The sequence below is a fragment of the Mesoplodon bidens genome (assembly GCF_964165515.1).
Source record: "Mesoplodon bidens genome assembly, chromosome: 3".
NCBI lineage: Eukaryota > Metazoa > Chordata > Mammalia > Artiodactyla > Ziphiidae > Mesoplodon > Mesoplodon bidens.
The window spans coordinates 128,001,625-128,012,439 of record NC_138178.1 but is presented as its reverse complement, the minus strand read 5'-3'; the positions used below and the strand labels follow the sequence as shown (position 1 = coordinate 128,012,439).

Below are 10,815 nucleotides of genomic sequence, written 5' to 3'. Positions count from 1 at the left end.
GTGTCATATCCAAGAAATCATAACCAAGTCCAATGTTATGAAGATTTTCTCCTGTGTTTTCTTCTAAGAGTTTTATAGTTTAGCTCTTAAGTTTAGGTCTTTGTTCCTAAACAAAACGGATTTTTATATATAGTATAAGGAAAGTGTCCAATTTCTTTCTTTTGCATGTGGATATCTAGTTTTCCCAGTACCATTTGTTGAAAAGATTGTCCTTTCCCTATTGCGTGGTCTTGGCACCCTTGTCAAAGATCATTTGATCACATATACAAGGGTTTGTTTCTAGGATCTCTATTCTATCCCACTGGTCTATATGTCCATCCTTATGCCAATACCACACTGCTTTGATTACTGTAGCTTTGTAGTAAGTTTTGAAATCAGAAAGTGTGAGACCTCCAACTCTGTTCTTCTTTTGAAACATTGGTTTGACTATTCCAGGTCCTTTGAGATTCCATATGAATTTTAAAATAGATTTTTCTATTCTGAAAAAAAAAACTGCTGTTGGGATTTTGAAAGAGATTGCATTGAATTTGTAGAACAATTTGGGTAATATTTTCCTTTTAACAATATAAAGTCTTCCAGTACATGAACTCAGGATGTCTTTCCATTTATTTAAGTGTTCTTTAATTTCTTTCAGCAATGTTTTGTAATTTTCAATGTTCAAGTATTTAGCCTCCTTGATTAAAAATTTATTCCTGAGTACTATATTCTTTTTGACACCCTAATAAATGGAATGATTTTCTTAATTTCCATTTCAGATTTTTCATTGCTAGTGTATAGAAATGTAACTGATTTTTTGTACGTTATTTTGTATCGTGCAACTGCTACATTTTTAAAATTAACTCTAGCTGTTGTGTGTGTGTGTGTGTGTGTGTGTGTGTAATCCTTAGGATTTTTTATATAAAAGATTCTGTTGTCTGTGAACAGAGATAATTTTACTCTTTTCTTTCCAACTTGGATGCCTTTTTTCCTATTGCCCAATTTCTCTGGCTAGCACTTCCAATATTATGTTGAAGGAAGCAGACACCCTTCTTTTTTTCCTAATCCTAAGTGAAAACCTCTCAGTCTTTCACCATTGAGTATGATATTAGCTGAGGATTTTTCATATATGGCCTTTATAATGTTGAGGAAGTTTCCTTCTGTTTCTAGTTTTGTCATTGAGTGTTGAATTTGTCAAATGGTTTTCTGCATCAATTGAAATGATTCTGTGGGGTTTTTTCTTTATTGTATTAATGTGGTATATTATAGTGATTTTTTTTTTCTTTTTTTTTTTTTTTTTTGTTTGTTTGTTAGTTTTTGTTTTTTTTTTGCGGTATGTGGGCCTCTCATTGTTGTGGTCTCTCCCGTTGCGAAGCACAGGCTCCGGACGCACAGGCTCAGCAGCCATGGCTCACGGGCCCAGGCGCTCCGCGGCATGTGGGATCTTCCCGGACTGGGGCACGAACCCGTGTCCGCTGCATCGGCAGGCGGACTCTCAACCACTGCGCCACCAGGGAAGCCCTATTATAGTGATTTTTAAAAATTAATTTATTTTGAATTTTTGAATTTTACTTATTTATATAGCAGGTTCTTATTAGTTATCTGTTTTATACATATTAGTGTATATATGTGAATCCCAATCTCCCAGTTCATCCCACCACCACCAACATGCCCCCCTGCCCCCCAACCCGGCCACTTCCCCTCTTGGTGTCTATATGTTTGTTCTTTTTTTTTTTTTAGTTTCTGCTTTATAACAAAGTGAATCAGTTATACATATACATCTGTTCCCATATCCCTTCCCTCTTGCGTCTCCCTCCCTCCCACTCTCCCTATCCCACCCCTCCATACGTTTGTTCTTATAGTGATTGATTTTTAAATGCTGAACTATCCTTGCATTCCATGAATAAATTCTATTTGGTCATGGTATATAATCCTTTTAATATGTCACTGAATTTGATTTGCTAGTATTTTTTAAAAATCTATATTCTTAATGGGTCCTGGTCTATAGTTTTCTTACCTTGTTGTGTCTTTTACTGGCTTTGGTATCAGGGTAATGCTGGCCTCATAGAATGAGTTAAGACGTGTTCCCTTCTGTTCAATGTTTGGGAAGATTTTGAGAAAGAGTAATGTTAATGCTTTTTAAATTTTTGGTAGAATTCTCCAATAAAACTATCTAGTCCTGGAATGTGTGTTTCTTTTTTTTAAATTTATTTTATTGAAGTATAGTTGATTTACAATGTTGTGTTAATTTCTGCTGTACAGCAAAGTGATTCAGTTATACACATATACATTCTTTTTCATATTCTTTTCCATTATGGTTTATCACAGGACATAGAATATAGTTCCGTGTGCTATACAGTAGGACTTTGTTGTTTTGGAATGTGTATTTCTAAACCAACTTCTTCCTCTTCCCTGCTTCCATGTTTCTGATATACAGTTGGGTTGGGGACTAACTACCCCAAATACCCAATTTGAACACTCTTGGATATAACTCTTGATAAATTAGTCACATTATATTTTTTAAAAGAGAGAAAAAGCTTTGGGTAAGAAATGTACTCAAGCTACCCAGCCCCAGAAGTGCCCACAGGAGGGAAAGAGAAGGACACAGGGGTGAGTGAGCCTCTGAGAACAAGGAGAGCATTGACAACCTCAGGAGGAACCGGGTGCCTGGTGTACAGCTTCCACCCTTCACCTGAGTGCAGCTGTTTCCATCCAGATAGCTTCTCCCCACAGCTGTACCTGGCCTGTAACCACTAGAGTTCTGGGCAACTGCTTAGTCTGAGAGGTGGTGAAGGGAGGAGGCGTTATGTACAAAATGCAACTCACAGGAGTCAGACCGCCAGGGGTCAGGTCCCTCTCTGAGCTCTAATGGGCCAAGCGCATGGTGCTGCAGCAGGAAGAGGAAGCTTCTTGGCACAAATTGATTAACCTGAGGTTATTCTCACTAAATGTTTTCTTAATCTTGTGCACAAAGATTATGGACAATAGAAAAGTGTCATAAAACTTGTAATCAGACAGAAAAGCTATTTTCTGCCGGTCCCTTTGCCTTTTAACCTCAATCGCTCTTCTCCCCACCCCATCTTTCCTCAGGCACCAGACTACATTTCCAGTAAAAACTTGCTTGGCCACATGTGTAGAAAGAGGAGTTAATATTTGAATACTCAACGGACTGGTTTTCCTTGGGAGCAAGTAGCCAAGTAAATACCCAAGTGAGAACAAGGGAAGGAACAAAATGGCACCAAGCCCAAATGAGAAGTGCCTCAGTCATCCTGCAACACCCTGGATGTGCCCAGAGAACAACATCCTCTCTCCAGGTGAGTCATGGCCTCCACACCCAGCAGGGTGTAGACACACTGCACTGAAATAAAATAGTAAGACTAAGTCAAGCAGGTAAAACACTCCCTTGCTATCAGTTTGATAAAATGTTCAACCCTGCTTCAAGAATGGAAGACAGAAGGAGGGTTTTCAACAATACCAGGTTTTATATAATCCCACTAAAACTAGGGATCTGCAATAAGGCTTGAAAATGTGTAGTCCCACAGATATTTCCATCTATAAACACAAAAGTGCATGGAAGCTCTGAAAGAAGTTTTTGTTTGTTTTAAGGGGAGGGGAACTTCTATCTATAGTGCTCTAGACCTTGAATAGATGATAAAAGACAATTTGGAAGATCTGAGTTTCCTCTTCAAAATCCAAGATGTAAATGCACACTTAAACTATTCCTATTTCTACTTTTTTTCCCCCTTACACCTCATACCCTTGAAATAGAGAAGAGAAAGTGATAATAGCGTCCCACCTATGCAGAACTGGCTCAAGAGATCAAAGGCCTAAAAGAGATTGTAACATTAGCAAGAAAGCCTGTGATTAAAAGTCACTTAAGGCCTAATGCTCAAATATTCTAAGCTACTATTACATCAGAAACATCATTTCTCAAGATGGAAGGACTAGTGAAGAACCTTATGGGCCTGCAAAGGTGTAAACTTACCCACAAGGCTGAAGTAGCCTAAGCTCTGATCTTGATGAGCATAGAAGTTCCTCTGCCCTCTTTTTATAGGTAGAAAATGTCCCAAATAAACTTGCACCAGGTCATTTTATCACTATCATGATGATTATTGTCAATAAACACTTATTAGGCATCCAGTTGCCAGCACTAACCTGACCAGACCAATTTCAACTTCCCTGAATCATTACTTGGTGAACATATCCATGGGCATTGCTTCATCGTTGTTCTGGACTTACACTCTTCGCAATTTCTATATAGATATGTGCTGCTTTTGACACACGCTTTCGTTGTAAGTAGACACTAAAATACGGGCTTATAATTAGCTCTCTAGGGAGGCAAAAGTGTGTGGTAGAGCAGAGCTCAGCAGGAGAGAAGTCGAGGCAGGTATTGAAGAAACACGGCGCGGAAGATGCTTAATACAGAGGTTATTTGAAGTGTGGGCAATACCACTAAAGTAGGGGAAGAAAACAGAGTCCTATCACTGCAGACTTTTCTAGTTATTATTTCCACACATATTAGCACGTGGTTCTGAAAGTGTACTTGTGCTTTATCCAACCCCATCCAATCTTGGAAACCTACAGTGGGCTGGAATGTAAGACACATAATCCTGGACAGACCACAGCTCCATGTGGGCAGCATTGTGTCTAATCAAGCCCATGTCTCCAGTCCTGGGGCCAACACCTTGCCCCATGATGGGCTCTCAGTTCCTGTTTCTTTTTTCTTTTTTCTTTTTCTTTTCTTTCCTTATCTTCTTTCCTCCCTCCCTCTCCCTCTCCTTCCCTTCCTCCCTCCCTCTTCCTTCCTTCCTTCCTTCCTTTCCTTCTGGAAGTGTGTATTTTATTCATCCCTTGGCATCTTGATATTGCCATCTCCCCCCACTACCCCACCACTGATTTCAAGGTGATAAAGGAACTGGTGATAAGTCTGAACTGTTTTACCTCTTAAATACATCACAAACCATAGCTGCCAAATCATCTATTGAAGAAAACGTAGGTCACATCATTCACTGTCTGGTGATCACTCTTCTCCAGGTAGATGGTTCGCTGCCATCATCATGACAGGAAGCAGTCCTGTGCAGGTGCTAAGTCGTCCCCCCTCAGATTCTCCCCTGGGAACGCTCTTTCAGCCCATGAGGCATTTTGATGGGTGTCTCTCCTCCGTGCTCAGTGCCGTTACCAGGCGTCAGATACTTGAACATCAACCCCCAATTCTTTCGAACCATGGCAGTACCAACCCAGGGCCCATGATGATGGGATCCCCTCTGGTTACGGCTCATGAGATCATTTCTTTAAGAACTGCTCGTTGGAGACGTCTGCCTTAAACGATGGGGTTCCTAAATGTGCAGTTCTCCTCAATGGCAAGGTTGTAATCGGCACCCTTCCCATGTTTGTAGGTGCTGGTCACTATCCTCATCCAGCCTCGCTCGCCCCATGAATTCCGGACAAGTCAGTACTCCATCCCATCGCTGACACCCCACCCGGCCACGGAAATGATGTGGTTTATGTAGGCCTTGTCATGGTATTCAGCATAGATGCCTCCAGTGTAGTTAGACCTCTTTTCTGTTGCCATCGTACCGCCCCTGATGGGACCGTTTGTGTAGATTTCCGCCATCACCTTTTCCCTCCCGGAGACCGAGCCATAGTCGCCAACTTTCCAAAGGGTGTAGTTCTGGATGACACGGCGCTCTTTGAATTCGGTGCAGGTTCCGCGCTGGTTAAACTTGTCACACTCTTGGTCCTTGGCCTGGTCGTTGTTGCGGGTCTCGTCGGGGATGCGGCGCGGGCGGGCGTGCTCCCACCCCTGCAGGTGGTCACCCGCCTCCCAGGAGCCGGCGTTGCCGCCGTCGATGACGTGCTGCATTGAAGGCCACGCCCCCTTGCGCTTGTTGGGGCTCCGGTCGGCCGTGGCGGTGGTGCCGCCGTCCTGGGGGATGTGCTGGCTCCTGGTGACCCTGGCGTAGTTGACCCCATCTGCGTTGCGCCAGTCCCAGCTCTTGGGCAGATCTGATGGGGACAGGTACTCATGAGGCCGGGGGGTATGTCTTGCGCCCCAATTGGGTGAGCTGTTTCCCCGCGCAGCGGCCGACAGCCCGGGCGGAAGTGGAAGCCGGCCTGCGCCGCTCCACCAGCAGCAAGAGCAGCCAGAGCAGCGGTGGCAGCCTCAACGACGCCATGGCTCCCGCGCCGGTGCGATCGGACCCCCAGTTCTTGTTTCTTGAATCACATCCTTCCAGAACTCCCCATTTGTTACTTTCGTAGCTATTTGACATCTAAATCTAAGACTAGAAGTGAACTCTGAATCCTCATGTCTCTAAATTTCAAGCGCCCTGCCGTGGTACATAGAACCAGCCTCGATGCAGGAGTAGAAAGGATGCTCGTTGACTTCTGCTGTGTCTGGTCTAAGCTTGGCTTACCTCAGATAGAGTTCTGGCTGCCTTATTTTCAAAAGGTTCCTGCCTTTCCTGAGAACTCAGAGGGGTAACATCCACACCAGGACTTAGACACTGGGCCCTACCACTGTCCACCCTTTGTAACTGTTTTTCTCATTTTGTACCAACTCTTCTTGCTACTCTGCTTCATGTCTTTGGAAACTGTCTCTCGCCAGTTTCACTCAGATGACCTACTAAACTGTTTTCTCTGCTCAGGCTATTAAAATAGAAGTTACAATGGACTTGAGTCTTGGTTAAGCTTTACGTTTGTTGCCATCCGTTAACAGTCTACGCTGGTCTAAGTGATGAACACAGATGTGCCCCTGGAGTAGCTAAAGGCTATGCCGAGAAAATAATATGCTCTCCAGGACCATGGCTTCTTCCCCTAAAATGCATGAGGTTGTGTCTGCACCAAAGATAGAGCAGGGGTTTCAGGGCACAGATCTGACGGGGAGGATGACATTCAGTAAAATTGCCTTTAGCACACAAACTCACAATTCTATCCAGTTCTCCTCACACCTTGTTTCCTCATAAAATTAGGCAAATATTAATAGCTGCAGAATTTTGGTAATTACACAGTGTTTCATACTGCATCGTATAACAGTATGATTTCCGAGTTAACCTGAGTACACTATTGTATTCCCTGCAGAACCCCAGAGCATAAGGGAGCATCCATATGATTCCCAAATGTCAAGCAAGTGACAATTTGCCTGGCTCTGCTCTGGAAAGGCTCTTTTGTAAAATCAGTAAGTAAACTAGAAAGTATAGAATTCTATATTTAGTAAAGTATAGAACATACTATACTATACTATAATATAGTATACTATAGAATTTCGGTAACTATAGAATATGCAAAGATAAAATTCAAAAGCTGCTAAAACCTGCTCAGAGGATGTTAAAGTACAGAAAAACAAGTCAACGGCTTTTATATAATGAAATTGCTGCGTTCATTATTGATTCCCTCTTCCAAAAAAAAAGCCACGTTTCTAAGTTCAGTGGCAGGAGAGAAAATACTCATCTCTTCCTGTCATTCCCAGAAGTAGTGCTGGAGAAAATATAACCACCCAGGCGTGTCATTACTACACTGAGAAGGGTACACCCACAGGTGAAGCGGATCCCCAGCCGGGTGTAAGAGGTAATGAGCAGAGCTCTAGTTTGTAGGGAAGCATAAATCACAGAACAGTTGTACTTCAGAAACTGGTTACATTTTAACCAAAGAGCTGATAATTATGTCAATGAACATTCTACCTTCTCTTTACTATACTCATCTGTTAGCTTACAAAACTAAAACTTATAGATGTTCTTTCCAAAGGCCATATATTTCTGAAAAATGCAGAAAGTTTCACTAAAAAGAGAATACTAGTTTGAAGAAAGCATTTTATGTTCATGTTTTTGTTAACATGTGTTCATTCATTATCTTTATATGAAATGGGTTATTCAATTAATTTTTTTAATAAAATTAAAATACAATATATAAGAGGGAAATTGCAGTAAAGAGAGCAAAACTACAAATTGTGGTAAAAGTAGCTGGTGGTGATGGTAAATTTTAGCCCACTAGAAAAGGGGGTCTTTTGACCCCCTTTCAACCAACCTTTATCAGGCACCCTATGTGCCAAACAAACACCATGCCAGATGCTTTAGGAATACAGGAAGGCAGTATGACAAATGGTCTATGCCCTCAAGGCATTTTTAGTTTAATTGGAATGAACAGTGGTATGTAGATATAGATACAAAAATCAATAATTCTAGGACATGAGCTGTGCAGTGGTTAAAAGTACAGACCTGGAACCAGGTCGCCTCAGTTTGAATCCCAGCTCTATCACTCAAGGCCAGGATTAGAGTGAGACACTCACCTTGGGCACAAAATTTACAAGGGTGCCAAAAACTTGGTGATCAAGATAAATAATATTTTAATGCAATATTTTAAAAAATCAAAATTAATACAAAAAAACTCATGATGCACAAAATAGCAAAAGTTTAAATACAGACAGGCTCCAACAATCCTGTGTCAAGTCATACTGGAGCCTAAAGCAAAAGAAAAAAATGTGTGTCCCTACATAGATGTTTCATTGTATTTTTTAACTGTTTTTTTTTTTCTGGGACATTGATGTGGTTGAGGAAATATTGAAAATGAAAAAGTAGGTATATTAAAAATCACATTCAGTTTCAATATTTTATTTTTACTCAAAATAGAATTTATTCTAATTTTACTTTCCTGGCTTTCAAGGAAACAAACTCATCACTTACTAGCTTTGTAAACCTGAGTGAGTTTCTTAACCTCTCTGTTCTTAGTTTCGTCCTCTGTAAAAATGGTAGGGCAAACAGTGCTACCTCACAGGGTTGTTGTGAAGGTTAAAAGAGTTATTACGTTTTAAGCACTTAGAAGAGCACCCTGTCCAAATTCTCTCCAAGGTACACCTTTGTTATCACTGTATCTTTATTATATAGACAATGAAAGTTTTAGAAGATCAGAGATAAAAGATCAGCTCTAGCTGAGATGATTGGTCACTAATTATCTGATATATCACTGCACAGGAACATATGCTCCAGGGGGGCTTGCTCACCACCTTATACTTGGGTCTACAATAGGTCAAGCCCACGATAGGCACTTGATTACATATTGCTTCATTGGACAGATGACAATCAGAAAGTTCTTCACAAAGAAGATGGAATTTGAGTTGGTTGGCCTTCATTAAATGATAGGAATAAAATTGCAGATGATGAGGGAAGGTATGATGATATTAAGTGTGCTGAGTTTGAGTTACTAGCAATATATGCAATTGGAAATATCCACCAGTCATATGGAAATGTGAGGTTAGCACCTGGAAGAAAGAACCAAAGTGTAAATTTGGGCATGATTCACATGGTTGTGACAGGAGCATCACATAAGTAGATGCCCTCTCTAGAGGAACAGGTGTGTACAGAGCATAGCAAAGAGCAAAGGACCAAGATGTGGAGACAATGACTGGATGAGTCTGACGAGGAGCTGGGGAAGACATCTTAGAATTCAGGATGACTCGCAAGAAGTGGGAGCCTCCAGGGCTTCCCTGGTGGCACAGTGGTTGAGAGTCCGCCTGCCGATGCAGGGGACACGGGTTCGTGCCCCGGTCCGGGAAGATCCCACATGCCGCGGAGCAGCTGGGCCCGTGAGCCATGGCCGCTGAGCCTGCGCGTCCGGAGCCTGTGCTCTGCAATGGGAGAGGCCACAGCAGTGAGAGGCCCACGTACCGCAGCCTCCAAATCATATAACATCTCCCTGACTCCTAAGACATCTCTGAAATAAGTGAAAATGATCTGGATTAGATCCTTAAAGGTGCTTGCTAAAAATTATTTTGTGTCTTCCAAAAGCTGATGAAAGTTCAAATGAAACATTTAGCAGTTAATAGCATAGGGAATTCCCTGGCAGTCCACTGGTTAGGACTCCGTGCTCTCACTGCTGGGGGCCCGGGTTCAATCCCTGGTTGGGGAATTAAAATTGAGGCCAAAAAAAAAAAAAGCAGTTAATAGAGTATTATTAATATCATATATTTACTTCTAACTACATTCCAGAAAACATATTTACAAGACATTTATTGGCTCATGGGGGATAAGCTGGCATGATATACACTGCTGGTCACCCGACTAAACCTATCCCTTCCTCTCTTGAGAAAACCCAAATTTGGTCCCCATGGCCAGGTGCCACGGAAAGGTCACCAAGCGTCAAGCCCTGAGGCGGTGTTTTCGATTCAATTCTAGCCAATGAGACATGAGAAAAAATGTGCTGGGTGGGGGCATAGTTCTGGGAGAAATTCTCTTGCTAATAAGGAGTGACAGGCAAGAAGTAACCATTCCTTCCCTCTAACTCTGGAAATCCTGCTGGGATTTGGTGCTTAGAAGTGCTTCAGCTGTCTTGGGACCATAAAGGAGGAGCCGATGCCTAGAGGGTGGCAGAGAGGAAAGTTGGATAGAACCTAGGTCTTCCATGATGTCACCGAGCCACTGGATTAACCAATTCTAGAACCAACCCGTCTCTGGCCTTTTAAATGGAACAATAAATCCCCCTATTGTTTAAGCCCATTTGCATCAGAGTTTCTGTGACTCAAAGTCAATCATGGTTATGGGTTTAAGAAGACCTGACCTTCCCTCATCTAGTGATTCATCAATTTTACCAGAATCCAGCTTTCATATGTGTGGGATGAATTAGACCTGTAAATTCCCCAAATATGGATCCTTTGCTTCTTGGAATCAGCATCTATAATGAAGAAAAAATTTTAGCATATGCTTGTTTTAAATGTATCAGTAAATTACTAGGCTCACACACCAGCAGAGATACCTCACCTAAGCTGCCTTGCCACCCAGGATTGGAGACTATAATAATAAGTGGACTCTATTCAGAGAAGCAGCTGGAATAAGGGGCTCAGTAAGAAGC

General features: G+C 42.0%; 1 pseudogene across 1 annotated transcript; it reads right to left on the bottom strand.

Moving 5' to 3' along the window:
* Nucleotides 1–5,296: 5,296 nt before the first annotated feature.
* Nucleotides 5,297–6,198, bottom strand: LOC308614502 (cathepsin Z-like; annotated as a pseudogene). Its single transcript has one exon. The product of its transcript is annotated as a cathepsin Z-like (transcript).
* Nucleotides 6,199–10,815: the final 4,617 nt, after the last annotated feature.